Genomic DNA, 16,752 nt, shown 5'->3' on the forward strand with positions numbered 1-16,752 from the left:
GGACTTGCCAGGTCTAAAGCCACATTGGTATGGTCCAATTATTTCGTTGACCATTGGCTTTAGTAGTTCGCACAATATCCCTGACACTATCTTATAGGCAATAGGGAGAAGACTTATGCTCAGGTTCCAATCGTCGGGTACGCGTTCTTCCTGCCAGATGGTGCTAACTAGCTGATGCATACACCTTATTAGCGCGTCGCCTCTGGTTTTAAACAGCTCGGCTGGTAAGCCATCGGCTCCTGCTGCTTTATTATTCTTCAGCCGGTTGATTGCTGTTTTTACCTCATCTTGGCCGGGCGGTATACATTCTATACCATCTTCTGGGATTGGATCTGTGGTATCATCGTCTTCGCTACTATTGGATACCAGCAGATTGGAGAAATGTTCCTTCCATATCCTGTGCACGCTATCTGTATCAGTTACCAGATTACCTTGCTGGTCTCTACAGGAGGATGTGCCTGTACCAAAGCCATCTGTTTGATGTTTCACTCTTTGGTAGAATTTTCGGACTTCATTCTGGCTCCTGTACATCTCGATTTTTTCACACTCCCGCTTTTCCATTTCTCTCTTTTTCTTGCGGAAAAGACGTTTCTCTTCTCTCCTTTTCTCCCGATATCTCTCTTGTGCGCTACGCGTTGCTACTGATTGTAAAGTAGCTCTATATGCCGCATTTTTCTCTTCGATAGCAGCACGACACTCCTGGTCAGGTCTCTGGAATCCAAGTATGTATTTTGCTACTGTTTGCATGGAGTGGGCAATATTTTGCCATTGTGTTGTTATGTTATCGGGACAAGGAGTGCTCGCGTTAAGCAATTGGGCTAGTTGAGTGGAATATGCTGTGGCTATCTGTTGTGTTTGCAGTCTATCGATGTCCAACTTCCGCGTTGTGTCTGTTCGTGCTTTGCAACGTTTAGACGGGTACGTATCTTTGCTGCAACAAGGTAGTGGTCCCAATCAGTGTTTGCGCCTCGGAACGATCGTACATCCAACACTCTGGATGAATGTCTTCCATCTATCACAACATGATCAATTTGATTACTTGTTCTTTGATCTGGAGACAGCCAGGTGCCCTTATGAATATCGAGATGATTAAATCTGGTACTGCTAACTACCATGTTTTTTGCAGCTGCAAAGTCTATCAGCATCATACCATTGTCAGATGTTTCACTGTGAAGACTGAATTTCCCGACTGATGGGCCAAAGATATTCTCCTTTCCAATTTTGGCATTAAAATCGCCTAGAATGATTTTAATGTCATGGGCAGGGAAACGGTCATATGTTTCTTCTAAGCGCTCGTAAAATATATCTTTGGTCTGTTCGTCCTTTTCTTCAGTGGGAGCATGAGCGCAAATAAAGCTGATGTTGAAGAATTTAGCTTTTATTTGAATTGCAGCAAGTCTTTCATTCACTGGGGTGAAGCTGGATACCAGATGTTTTAGTCTCCGACTAACTAAGAATCCGCAACTAAACTCATGCTTTACGTCATGGCAGCTAATACAGTGCGTCACCTTTAGGTGTTGTTGTGACGCCTTTCCCAATCCATCGTATTTCCTGTATGGCAGTAATATCGGCCTTGAACTTTTCAAGCACGTACATTCCAGGTGCAGATTCGCAGATCATGGTCCTTAAAACGTTTGCGGGGTTCATCAACTTTAGATGGGTTTGTTTTTCTTTTCTTTCGTTTTTCATAGTAGGCTGTTTTTTCTAGGGGAGGGTTACTAACCCGACGCCCAAACTCAAGTTTTTAACGTTCTTATGGGTAAACGCGCGGCACATGTTAGCTCACTACCTTTAACGGGTGTTAAAGGCAGTTCCCCAGGTGACACCACGGGGAGGTCAGTGTCCACTTGAGATGAAAGAGGGACCAAGATAAATCCTGGGCTTTGCCATTTTAAAACCGATCAGGACCGTTCCTTGGTATCTTCCATCCCCCACAGATATTCTATAGAATTGACAACATAAATTACACATGTTTTCTAAAACCTGTTAGTTGTAAATGTGGCATTAGTTTCATAGTTCCATTAACCCCCAGTTTTTGTAACTAATTTTTGTTCGTTCGTGTATATTCGTAAAAATTAAGGCATCCATAGCTCTGCCCCCAGATGACATACAGACCTAATTTTTCGTAGATGCGTTCCATTTTCAGTAAAGAATTCCTCATTTAAACATCAGCGCTCTACATTTGTTCTATGGCGAGAAAATCGATCTACAAAATTTGACAATTCGTGTGAGAAGAATAAATTTTTTTACAAAAACAGGGGGTAAATATTGTGCTATATTTGTCTAGCAAAGTTACATTTTCCTATGTGAACTGTCGTTAATTAATTAACAACGATTGAGGACGACGATTTATTATCCCCTAAAAGAGTTCAGCTTCCATCTAGTAGCTCATTTAGACTAGCCATAAATCCTCGACTGGATTAAATAAATCCAGTACAAATCTCATTGCATTTAGATATACATTTTGGAGGTTTTAAATGACATTCAGCTGATTTTTGTTCATAGCCCAATTACCAAGGTAGATGCATCAGCCCATCTGATCGAATTTGAAACGAATTTGAATTTTTTGTAAGTTGAATTCGTCCCAAAAAACCTACGTCGAATTACAAATTTATTGCACATTATGCTACTAATGCTAACAAAAGAACAAATAAAGAATTATTCTTTCGTAGTTTGCCCATCTAAAATAAATAAACGAATTATTTTATCGTTTAGACATTCTAAATATTAGTTTTGGTTGATTAAAATCAACTTTGTACATCAAAACATTTAATTTAATTTTTCCGCCTTGTTTACAAATTTTTACATTTTAAATTATTTTTAGTGTAGCAATTCACCGATGCATCTACCTTGTTTCTTGTGCCAGCTTGCAACTTTTTGTATTTTCTAGCAACATGTTGCAAAAAACAGAGTTGTATACGAGGATTTATGCCAGATTTAAAACAAATCCACTCAATAGGAGGATTTATTTTTGTATGGGAAATCTGGTAGATTTTGGCTGGATTTAGCAAATAAAACCTGATAATTGGCTAAATCCGGCTAATGGTGTCATATCTAAATGGCATATAGTTGTCAGTTGCTCTACGGAGAAACTGGCCTATTTACACTTTCCCTTAGAACATCGAGCAATTACCTGCTCTGCGAGTCAATAAAACTATGACATATGTTATTTGATGTAAATATTAGGGTTAGTTATGATATGGATACTAAAACCATGATTACATTAAATGAGTTATGAAATTGTCAATTGTAATATATGTATATTGTACATCAAATAAAATACATGTTTTCCTAAAACAAGTGTAAACGTACCTATAATTTTGTTCAGTTTTTTCGGTAAATTCTGGTACAATCTGCACATAAATGTAACTGATCTGAATTCTTTAGCTTCTTGACAACTTTTTTGCCGTTGTTATTTATGATTTGACTTACTTTCTTTTTACTTTTTTGTCAATTACCTACCAACCCACCAATCTTGGGGTTTATTGAACCCAATTTTATTCATAAAAAACTTACTTGAATTTTTGGCACACATTTCATTTGCAAAAAAGAAAAAGAAATGCTTACGTATTTTTTCGTGCTTACGCATAATATACCGCTAACCGCACTCTTTATCGATGGCTTTGTTGTCAGCTTTGGACGTACCATCCATTCATTCTACCAACAACCATAATACATACATTCATATCTACCAAACCATGCAGCATTTTGTGTGTTTTGGGAATTGTTTTTCTGGAAATCCCCTTGAGTTGAGCGACCAACTTAAAGGTGCAGCAGTGATCAACGGTTTACGGCAGTGTTAAATGACGGAGTTTTTTTGTTTTAAATTGCACTCGTGCTGAAGCCAAGTCATCCTTAATATTCAAACATTCATCCATTTGTGGGAAAGTTTTTTTTATTGTTTTCTTTTATGGCAAATAATATGTGGTTGGACCCTTTTGTATGATGGAGAAAGTCGGGGTAGTTGGATCATAAAAAAGAACATCACAGGAAAGTTTTCAATTGTCATCCTTATTGATGAGACTGTTTTGCCAAAAGCTATTTCATTTAGAACATTGTCAAAATATGTATGGAACGGCTTTGCCGACAGAGATATACCCTCAGCGTGTGTGAATTAAAATTGTAATCTATTGAGGAAACTATTTATTAGAGGATTTTTAGATTTTGTATGTAAAAATTTCCAAAAGGTCATCGAAAAGGCCCTAAACTGCAATTAAGGGTTTATGGTCACTCATTGAACATGAAAAATGACATTGTTCATGATTTGTTTACAAAAAATCTACCAAATTTTTTTTGGGTTTGTTTTGACGTTTGAACTTTTGTGGGTAAGGTACCTGCACGAGTGGACCGATATGACCCATTTTCGAACATAAACAAGTGGTGTCGTAATATCAGAATATCAACTAAAGCCTTCAAAATACCGAAAATCAGGTGGTAGGGGGCTATAATTCCAAATTATAAGGCTCTATCTCAATCTTTTATAGGACAAAAGTTCTGCAGAGGGTCACCTAAGTAAGTAAGTATACGTCATATAAGGTCCTACTTTTGTATTATTTCCTACCCACTGCTCAAATTATTTCAGGGGAATTTTCTTTAAATTGCTTATTCTAACTAAACAGTCAGCTTACATGATTTTGGAGACAATTTGAATAACACACACTACGGCCCATCCAAATAACTAAGAAGTAATTTATGATCCACATAAAAACATTGTTTTTGTATTCTTTTATATGTACATTCCCCAATTTTTCCCGCCACAAAAATACATGTCATGGGTATTTATTTTATAAATTACGTATTAATTAAATTGTCATTAATTTTATAATCAAATTAACAATAACAACAATTAAAAAAAAAAACAATCTCACCAAAATGTTTGTTGAATTACAAAAACGAACATTTGAATATTAATTTCAACACACACACGCACCGAACATCGAGACTGGCACCCAAATTCCGTTTGTAATTTTGGAATTTCCCCCAAACGTAAAACGTATTTTTCTTTCGGACATTAAGAATTGAATTTTTTGTAAACAAACAAAACCCAATTCTTTCTTTTTTTTTTCTTCTTGAAACATAAATCATTTAATGTTTACAGAGATGTGTACGAATTACCGAAGTACTTATTTAGATTATTTGAAAAGTGGTCTTCGTTGTGACAAATTGTTGAGATTTATATTTCGATATGCTTAAACTGTGGGCGTTGTACAATGATTACAAAAATACTGGGACAAATGTAGAGTAGTTTTTATATCCTACACCCCACTGTGGTAAGAGTATTATGTCTTTATACATTAGTTTGTAACATTCAAAAGGGGAAACGCGAAAGGCCCATAGTTCCTTTTAGGGATATACATACATATAATCCCATTCTGAATGGACTTACGTATGTAGGTCGCCTGTCCGTCCGTCTCTTCATGTATTTTTGTAAACAAAGTACAGGTCGTATTTGATGTCCGATTCGCAATTCCATTGGGCGGAATTCGGTCAAATTATCTATAGCTCCTATAATTATGAGTACTATCAACATTTGTATGGAAGTACCCTTTCCTTCAGAAAGGGTCTATAGAAGCACCCTTTCCTTCAGAAAGGGTCTATAGAAGCACCCTTTCCTTCAGAAAGTTTCTATAGAAGCACCCTTTCCTTCAGAAAGTGTCTATAGAAGCACCCTTTCATTCAGAAAGGGTCTATAGAAGCACCCTTTCATTCAGAAAGGGTCTATAGAAGCACCCTTTCATTCAGAAAGGGTCTATAGAAGCACCCTTTCATTCAGAAAGGGTCTATAGAAGCACCCTTTCATTCAGAAAGGGTCTATAGAAGCACCCTTTCATTCAGAAAGGGTCTATAGAAGCACCCTTTCTTTCAGAAAGGGTCAATAGAAGCACCCTTCCATTCAGGAAGGATCTATAGAAGCACCCTTTCATCCAGAAAGGGTCTATAGAAGCACCCTTTCATTCAGAAAGGGTTTATAGAAGCACCCTTTCATTCAGAAAGGGTCTATAGAAGCACCCTTTCATTCAGAAAGGGTCTATAGAAGCACCCTTTCCTTCAGAAAGGGTCTATAGAAGCACCCTTTCCTTCAGAAAGGGTCTATAGAAGCACCTTTTCCTTCAGAAAGGGTCTATAGAAGCACCTTTTCCTTCAGAAAGGGTCTATAGAAGCACCTTTTCCTTCAGAAAGGGTCTATAGAAGCACCTTTTCTTCAGAAAGGGTCTATAGAAGCACCCTTTCCTTCAGAAAGGGTCTATAGAAGCACCCTTTCCTTCAGCAAGGGTCTATAGAAGCACCCTTTCCTTCCGAAAGGGTCTATAGAAGCACCCTTTCCTTCAGCAAGGGTCTATAGAAGCACCCTTTCCTTCAGAAAGGGTCTATAGAAGCACCCTTTTCTTCAGAAAGGGTCTATAGAAGCACCCTTTCTGAAGGAAAGGTCTATAGGTCCTTCAGAAAAGGTCTATAGAAGCACCCTTTCCTTCAGAAAGGGTCTATAGAAGCACCCTTTCCTTCAGAAAGGGTCTATAGAAGCACCCTTTCCTTCAGAAAGGGTCTATAGAAGCACCCTTTCCTTCAGAAAGGGTCTATAGAAGCACCCTTTCCTTCAGAAAGGGTCTATAGAAGCACCCTTTCCTTCAGAAAGGGTCTATAGAAGCACCCTTTCCTTCAGAAAGGGTCTATAGAAGCACCCTTTCCTTCAGAAAGGGTCTATAGAAGCACCCTTTCCTTCAGAAAGGGTCTATAGAAGCACCCTTTCCTTCAGAAAGGGTCTATAGAAGCACCCTTTCCTTCAGAAAGGGTCTATAGAAGCACCCTTTCCTTCAGAAAGGGTCTATAGAAGCACCCTTTCCTTCAGAAAGGGTCAATAGAAGCACCATTTAATTCAGAAAGGGTCTATAGAAGCACCCTTTCCTTCAGAAAGGGTCTATAGAAGCACCCTTTTTTTAGAGGTACCCTTTCAGAAAGGGTCTATTGAAGCACCTTTTCCTTCAGAAAGGGTCTATAGAAGCACCCTTTCCTTCAGAAAGGGTCTATAGAAGCACCCTTTCCTTCAGAAAGGGTCTATAGAAGCACCCTTTCCTTCAGAAAGGGTCTATAGAAGCACCCTTTCCTTCAGAAAGGGTCTATAGAAGCACTCTTTCCTTCAGAAAGGGTCTATAGAAGCACCTTTTCCTTCAGAAAGGGTCTATAGAAGCACCCGTTCCTTCAGAAAGGGTCTATAGAAGCACTCTTTCCTTCAGAAAGGGTCTATAGAAGCACCCTTCCATTCAGGAAGGATCTATAGACGCACCCTTTCATTCAGAAAGGATCTATAGAAGCACCCTTCCATTCAGGAAGGATCTATAGAAGCACCCTTTCATTCAGAATGGGTCTATAGAAGCACCCTTTCCTTCAGAAAGTGTCTATAGAAGCACCCTTTCCTTCAGAAAGGGTCTATAGAAGCACCCTTTCCTTCAGAAAGGGTCTATAAAAGCACCCTTTCCTTCAGAAAGGGTCTATAGAAGCACCCTTTCCTTCAGAAAGGGTCTACAGAAGCACCCTTTCCTTCAGAAAGAGTCTATAGAAGCACCCTTTCCTTCAGAAAGGGTCTATAGAAGCACCCTTTCATTCAGAAAGGGTCTATAGAAGCACCCTTTCATTCAGAAAGGGTCTATAGAAGCACACTTTCATTCAGAAAGGGTCTATAGAAGCACCCTTTCATTCAGAAAGGGTCTATAGAAGCACCCTTTCATTCAGAAAGGGTCTATAGAAGCACCCTTTCATTCAGAAAGGGTCTATAGAAGCACCCTTTCATTCAGAAAGGGTCTATAGAAGCACCCTTTCATTCAGAATGTGTCTATAGAAGCACCCTTTCATTCAGAATGGGTCTATAGAAGCACCCTTTCATTCAGAAAGGGTCTATAGAAGCACCCTTTCATTCAGAAAGGGTCTATAGAAGCACCCTTTCATTCAGAAAGGGTCTATAAAAGCATCCTTTTATTCAGAAAGGGTCTATAGAAGCACCCTTTCATTCAGAAAGGGTCTATAGAAGCACCCTTTCATTCAGAAAGGGTCTATAGAAGCACCCTTTCATTCAGAAAGGGTCTATAGAAGCACCCTTTCATTCAGAAAGGGTTTATAGAAGCACCCTTTCATTCAGAAAGGGTCTATAGAAGCACCCTTTCATTCAGAAAGGGTCTATAGAAGCACCCTTTCATTCAGAAAGGGTCTATAGAAGCACCCTTTCATTCAGAAAGAGAAGAGAAGAACAAGGATCTATAGAACAAAACGTAAAGCCTTTTTTATTTGTCGTGTTATTGGCGGCTCACAGGTAGACGAAATTTTTTGTAGATACCAACTTCCACAGTTGGTCCGATTTCTGTGGAGGCATGGCGCGTCGTTGCTATCAACATGGTCTTATGTCCGATTCGCTGCCAGAATAAGTTTAGCAGATTATCTTTCGATTTTTTTTAAAGTTATCAGTCAGTAACTTTTTACAACGTCGAATGAGCTTTGCGGGAATACCAAATTCAGACATGGCGGCTTAGTATGCCTTTGAACGTCGAAGGCTGCTTTATAATTGTGAAAAAGGTAGTAAGTGTCGATCTGCATATCATGGGTATTTTCTAAGATTTTCCACAATCTACTCAATGGTGGATTTGTAAGGTCTAGAGCCGCATATGGTCCAATTATTTCATTGGCCATAGGCATTAGTTGTACAGACAATATCCCATTATCATATCTGCAATAAGGAGCATACTTATGCTTCTATAATTTATCTCCGGCAGGAACATAGTAAGCTCACGTTTCAATCAACGGGAACGTGTTTCTCCTGCCAGATGGTGCTAACCCGCTAATGCATAAACTTAATCAGCTTGCCGGCTCCGGATTTTAATAGCTCGGCTGTTAAACCATAGTTTATTGTTACCTTTACCTCTTCCTGGCCGCATGTATAGACTCAATACCATCTTCCAAGATTGGATCTGTGGTATCTTTGTCGTCTTCGTTAATATTGGATAGCAACAGTTTGGAAATATGCTATTTTCATATCCTGAGCACAGTATCTGTATCTGTTATTATGTTACCTTGTTCGTTTCAGCTGCGGTAGGATGTACCTGTACTAATGCCATCTTTGGCATGATTTTTTGGACTTCATTCTGGCTTCAGTATATGTCGATTTTTCCCACTTCCGCTTTTCCATTTCTCTCTTTTTTAATCGGGAAAAAATGTTTCTACTCCTGTAGTGCGATTCTCTAACTTATTTTTTGAGTTGCCGACAAAAATCGGTAAAATTAAATTGCTTACAATTTCGGCAATTAACGAAGTTTCCGGTAAGAAAGCGACCAAAATGTAGTAGTTGTTAAGTTCTCCACCATTATCAAGAGTGCTGTCAACTTTAATTAAACTTTTCATTCATAATTATAGGTCTGTTCCAGTACTGCAAGAATCTACTAATTTTTACTATTTTTTCCGATAACATAAAGGAAAAAATGTTATCGTAGTAAAAAATAGTAGCTTCTTGCAGGTTCTGGAACAAAGCATATGTGTTTTAATTGTACCGATTTTTGTCAGTACTCCTGGTCATACTAGGGTTCTGTAACTCATTTTTGCTGTTACCGACAAAAATCTGTAAAATTAAATCGCAAAATTATGACTAAAAAAATAAAGAAAAGTTGGCATCACTGTTTGTGCCGGTAGAGGCTAGCGACTACTTTTTATTCATCGTTAACTTACCGAAAATTTTCGGCAATTATCGAAATTATAAGCATTTTAATTTTATCGACAATTATCGATAACAGCAAAAATGAGTTACAGAATCCCACTACTGGTATCCAATTATAGATTTTCTGACTGTTTGCATGGAGTGGTAATACTTTGCCACTGCACTGATATGTAGACATCGGATTTTGCATATTTGCATATTTTTTATTAATAAAGATACGAAAATTCTGATTGGACCAAAATTCGTTTTGAAGAAAACTGAATGCAATGACAGGCTCATATTTTTTATTTTTTTGCATATTTGCATATTTTGCATATGCACAAAATATGCAAAAAATATGCAAAATATGCAAAAAATATGCAAAATATGCAAAATATGCAAAAAATATGCAAAATATGCAAAAAATATGCAAAATATGCAAGTAATTTTTTTGACAAAAATCATCAAATTAAATTTGGATAGTCATCAAAAAGTGTTCTATATTAAGTTTATTGCCGTTAAACGTCGATTTCTTAGCAGATTATCATGTTATTAGTTATTATTCCGCCACAGCAATAAATCTGGACTAAAAGACTTAGAATATTTCCTATAACACAGCCTTCTTATTACAACATAAGTTGCTTTCAAATACAAATTTGTTCAAAAACTCAATCAGAAATGTCAAAATGTATGTATCCAAATATGTTGATAGGTTCTGCTCGGCCAAAATTGTCTGACAGAATAACAAATGAGCTAGAAATTAAGACTAAGGAAATATTGAATATTACATAAAATCTTTCATATTTAATTAAAAACATATAACAAATATATACGGTGCCATCATGAATATTTCCCTCTGAATTTTCCACACGGAAAATAATTTTTAAAAGTGAAATTCTTTAAAAATCAATATTTGTTAAAGTTGAAAAGTACTAGATTCGCTTCATTATGGCGTATACTAGTCGAATCGACAAAAATATTCCCTTTTTGAGCATAAATACGGAAATAAAAAATTGTGAAATTGGGGAAAGGAAACAAATTCTGCACGGAATTTTTATTCATGATTGCACTGATAACTATATTTTAATACCCTAAGGGTATTATGTCTTAGTGAATGAGTTTGCAACATGCAAAATGAAACGAAATAGACCCACAGTTCCTTTTGATGATCTGCATAGATTCGCATCTCGCCATGTCTTTTTGAAAATAAAGCACAGGTCACATTTATAGACCACTTCGCATAAAAATTGGGGATTTTTTGGCCCTAGGGCGATCCCTATTTTGGTAAGAATTGATTCAGATTTGGATATTGCTCCCATATATACAGTTGATTCGCGATAATCCCTACACCACAGGTTTCGGCGGTGTCCGAATTATCAAAATGTTCGGATTAAATCACTCGTGGAAGTTATATAATAATACTTTTTTAAATTGTAACTGCTAATTACGAACACTTAAATGAAAGTGCTCTACGTGTAAAAACTAGTGAGATTTTTTTACTCGAAAATCCGGAAAAAGAAAAAGCCAATCAGATTGTGAAAGTAGTGCTAGAAATATGGCGTTTTTAAAGTTTACATCAGGATGTAAGCAAACCTAGAGACAGATGCATAATTTCATCGTTTTGTAAATTAATATTCCTTAAAATCTTTGCCTTTTAGGTGTATAGTGCATTTGGCAACTTTAATGACAATATTGCGCGAATATTTTTCTTAATATATTTATTTATATCCTATACAACAAGACTAATGTGTCATGAAAGGTTTGTCCTTGTACTCGATAATTTTTACTAAATGTTGCTGAAACAATTTTTTTACCAACTTTTCCATTAAACAACTGTCAAAATTCAAAGCATTGGTAATAATTAGTACAAATTATCGAGTACACGGACAGGTATAAATTAAACAATTGTGTATACAAAAGGGTTATGACTTTTCGACTGTGTTATCAAAATTGTTTTCCTGTAGCAGGAATGAATGAACTATATTTTTTAGCATTCCAAATACTTTTCTAGCTGAAATATGTGAGTGGTTTTGCCATTTAAAGACAATTCCAAGGTTTTTGACTTATTTTACCACAACCACTCTATTGTGTGGTTTTTCTAAGTGATGTCATATTGCACTAATCATTGGACGTTCTTCATTTTTCTTATTATTCATCGTGGGTGGGTATAACAATAATGCATTACTTTTCGCCGAGGAGTGAACATTTTCCAATTCTGCATTATGCGTACAATATAGACCGAAATTATAAAATTATATATTTTTAGTGCATTAAACTAAAACCATGTCATCAATATTAAAGCGGCAGTTAGAGCATTTTTGACCATAAAGAACAAAAATTGCCAATTTATGTCTGTATAAACTGAATAAAGGACTTAACACTATAAAATATATTAAAATCTATATGTGGATATTCAAAACGTATACTTCTAATTATAGTTATATTCCAGAACCTGGAATCGTAAGTGGTACTTTAGTACTTTTTCCCATTTTTCGCTAAAAAACGAACCCTTTTTCCAAAAACTAGAAAAAATTGCGCTTTTATAGCGCAAAAATAGCGATGACTAACTCTAGCTCCTTTGTTTTTCTGCTAGACAATTTTGGCCGATTATAAACTATCACCATATTTGGACACGTTGATTTTGACATTTCTGATTGAGTTTTTGAAATTTTTCCATTATCTATCTACATTTGTATAGGAAGCAAATTATGTTGTAATAGGAATGCTGGGTTATTTGACATTTTCTTACCTTGTGAAAACTGATTTAAGTCTTGTTAGTCTAGATTTATTGCTGTGGCGGAATATCTGGAGAGTCTCAATAACATAATAATCTGCAAAAAACTATGTTAAACGTCAAAAAACTTAATTTAGAATGCTTTTTTGATGATTTTCCAAGTTTAATTGACGATTTTTGTGAAAAAAACACTTGCATATTTAGCATATTTTTTGCATATTTTGCATATATTTTGCATATTTTTTGCATATATTTTGCATATTTTTTGCATATTTTTTGCATATTTTTTGCATATTTTTGATATGACCCCAAATATCGAAAAATTGACCCTCAAAACGCCTAGATCCAAAATTTGAGTCCAATCGGATAAGAAATAAAAAACATGCTAAAATCCGATGTCTACTGATATGTTATCGGACCGATGCACTGTGGTTTAGTTTGTATGGGAGAGAGCGACAAAAATATTTCTAATCTAGATATCGATCTGAAAATTTTACCGTAAACTCGTAGTGACTAGAAGATAATTTTCCCCAAAAATGGGCAGGATTGGTCCACTTTTAGGTATAGACCCCCCATAACGGTACTTCCACTTTTTTATTAATTTCAAGATTTTGTCTATATTTTCAAAGTGAAATCTCAGTAATTTGGCATTTTGCGTTCTTTGGCAGTATTAAACATCTTGCGTAAGTCCATGGTCGATAGAGGTCCAGGTTTTGGTATATCCCCCATATAGACGTACCTCCCGTTTTTATAATATCACGATTTTGGTCATATTTTCCAACTGAATTTGTTGCAATTTAACATTTCAAGTTTATAATCTGTATCAAACATTCTTGCCAAAATACATCAATATATGTCCATATTTTGGTATAGTCCTATATCATGTTAACTCCCGATATTTGACATATTTAAGTACTTGGCCTAAATTTTCTCTAAAAAAGTTTGTAAAAATCATGACATTTTATGAATTTTATTCTTGACAAGGGTTAATTGGTAACAAGTATCAACAATATGGGGCACAGAATTTTCTTACTAGGTGCGTTAACATATGGACCAAGGGCGTGCCAGATTATATTAGATGTAAACAATGTCCTATAGGTCTCAAATAGAGAATATATGGAAACTAAGATGTTTTATAAGATTTTTTTAGTCGCGAGGATGGGTTGGCATCTATAACAATAAATAATAGCTTTAGGATATTTCGATTAGGAGAGTTCCCAGATCGACTTAAAATGTACCAGGATATATAAACAGTAAACAAAACCACATATGTGGTCCTTCTTGCCAATTTAACCATTCTACGTTGTTTAGTTTCCTGTGTGGAGCTTAAATCTACGGCAGGACTTCCGCGTTGTTACTTTCAACGGCAGATAAATCTTGAAGTGTCGCGTATCTTTAAAAAATAATGGTGTCTTTGCAGAGATAGTGTATACGATCTAACAACTTAGAGAAATCATATCCGCAACATCCACCTGAAGGTTTGCTATAATTTCTTCGAATACCGTCCGTCCCATGCTGACATTGACAAAGTTCTTTGAACATCAAAAACATACAAATGTGAAGACACACATCCTAAAAACATAATTTTTTATAAAATAAGATCGAAACAAAATGCAAAACAACAACACCGATTGCTTGAAAACACCCAAAAACCCTATACTAAACATTCAGAAAACTCCGAGTATACTCAGTATAATGAAAACTGAATACCGCTCGGCAACTTTCGGCGGACGAGATAATTTTTTTCTAATTCTGGACACTTCCACGAACATTTAAATAAAAATAACGTGAGGATCCGCGAGGATCCAAGGTACTAAAAGTCTATTTCTTTTCACAATATTAAATAAAAAACACTTACAATAATACATTTCAAAAGAGATCAATTTTACTACAAAATAAAGATACAACTTTATGATGTTATCATTTAAAAACAATAGCAATACCATTAACTTTAACTTCCATTTCTTAGTATAGTAATTTTACACATTACTTTTTTGTGGTATCACTTGTAACTTGTCACTACGTTAAAGGAAATTTCAATGTCTCAGTTTCCTCAAATGGAAATGCCCACTTCCTTGGCTCTGCTTTAGCTAGTACCGTTAGAAATTGTAAAAAGTAAGCCGGAATACTATAATCTGATGTGTTTACGATAGATTTGAATAGTTACAATCATAATTTATAGACATCGATTTTTGTATTTTTGTCGCTGGCTGGGACCACAGTGCGATGAGGGCATTCATTTAGTAATTGAGCCAGTTGAGAGGAATATGCTGTGGCTATTTGTTGTGATTACGGCTCACTGATATCTAACTTCCTGTTGTGTCCGTTCGTACTTTACTTGTTCCATTTAATTGGATACGTGCCATTGCAACAACAAGGTAATGATCCGAGTCAATGTTTGCTTCTCGGAATGATCGTACATCTATCACGATCGATGAATGTCTTCCATCTATGACAATGTGATCAATTTGATATCTTGTTTTCTAATCTGGGGACAGCCGGGTGTCCTTATGAATGTCGAGATGCCTAAATCTGGTACTGCTAACTACCATGTTTTTGCCGCTTCGAAGTCTATCAGCCTATTCCATTGTCAGATGTTTCAATGTGGAGACTGAAATTTCCAACTGTTGGGCCAACGATATTCTAATTTCCAATTTTGGCATTAAAATCTCCTAGAATAGTTTTAATGTCATGGGCAACACAACGGTCATATGTTCTTTCTAAGCACTTGTAAAATATATCTTTGGTCTGATCGTCATTGTCTTTCAGGGGGGCATGGGCGCAAATGAGGCAGACTTATGTTGATGAATATTTAATTTTTATTCGAATTGTTGTAAGTCTTTCATCCAGCGAGGTAAAACTGGAAACCAGTTGTATTAACCTCCGACTACAAATCCACAACCAAACTCGTACTATATATTATGGCACCTTTAGGTGTTGTTAGGAAAGGCGTCACTCAATCCATCGTACGAATTTCCTGCAACACAGTAATATCGGCCTTGTACTTTGGGGGAACTGTCAGCATTGTTCTGACATTAACTCGATAACAATTAATCATTATAGCCTAAAAAATAGTTTTATGCTTGGTTTACATTTACGAAATCCACTCGGTTTCAACTGTCAAGTCCATTGGTTAAATGTCAAATGAAATCCAATGGATTTCAGATGAGATTTCGTTTGACGTTTGAGCAAAGGAATTGACAGTTTGAAATCTACTCGATTTCGTAATGTAAACCAGCTGTTAACACTTTTTACAGGTATGTATGTTGTTTTTTAATTTCTTTCACCTCCCCCCACCATGGGTTAATCCACAAAAACTCATCATCGATTCTAAATCGCAAACAATTCGAAATTATCTAAACTCTGAGCTAATCTATATTTCATGATCACACAATTAAACCGCAAAAAAAAAACAGCAGCAAGCAACAACAACAACATCCGAAAAAGTAGAAAACTTGACTTTGAACTGCTTCAAAAATGTTTATTTTTACCCATTTTACCGTGTCGTATTGTTTTTGCTGTTGTTGCTTTAAATTTGAATGCAATTTCTAAATACGAGTAGGACAAGTTTTGAGAAAGACAGAAACAACAAGTAAATACAATAATAAAAAAAGTAAATACAAAACTAGGCTCTTTCTCTGGATTTAGCCAATATCTCACAGATATGGAGGAGCCTAACTATGGCTCTCTAGCCTCATAGAATTATTTACACACGAAAATGTTGCTTTTTTGTAACTGCTCTGGCAACTTTAAAGAGAATAAAATGATTGACTTTCGACAAGGTGGGAGCAAGTGAGTCATTAAAAAAACCCCACCAATAGAAATGGGTTGCCATATACCATGAAATAAGGTATAGTATGTGATCAGTGAATAGAAAAGCTATGTGGTCCGCATGACGATATTTTAGGTTTTCGACTGTCAAAAAGTTGTAAACATCATATATGTACTTGTATAAAACGTATAAAAAGTATGTAGTAGTAAACCTTAAAATATATCTTATAGTAGGTTCGTTCATGGTAATTCGTGGTTCCTCAATATGTAGTTGAGGAAAGAGAGGACAACGAGCTAACTGAAACACCAACAAAAAGCCGACATTTAAGGGTCTATAGAAGCACCCTTTCTTAAACACGAAAATAGTATTAATGTATATGATACTTAATTTAAATTAAAGGCTTGTGCAGGTCTGGATTAGGGTGACGCAGCTCTCTCTTGCAGTTAGTTAAATACTCAGGTAAAATTCTGGGATGTAACCAGGGATTGAAATTTCAGTACAATAGTCCTTTTTAGTGCCATTTCACAATAAAAAGTACCGAAGTACCTCCGCGGCCAATTCAGTACCGTTTCA

Source organism: Musca autumnalis, unplaced genomic scaffold (genome assembly GCF_047663935.1).
Source record: "Musca autumnalis isolate F117 unplaced genomic scaffold, ASM4766393v1 scaffold_5, whole genome shotgun sequence".
Lineage (NCBI taxonomy): Eukaryota > Metazoa > Arthropoda > Insecta > Diptera > Muscidae > Musca > Musca autumnalis.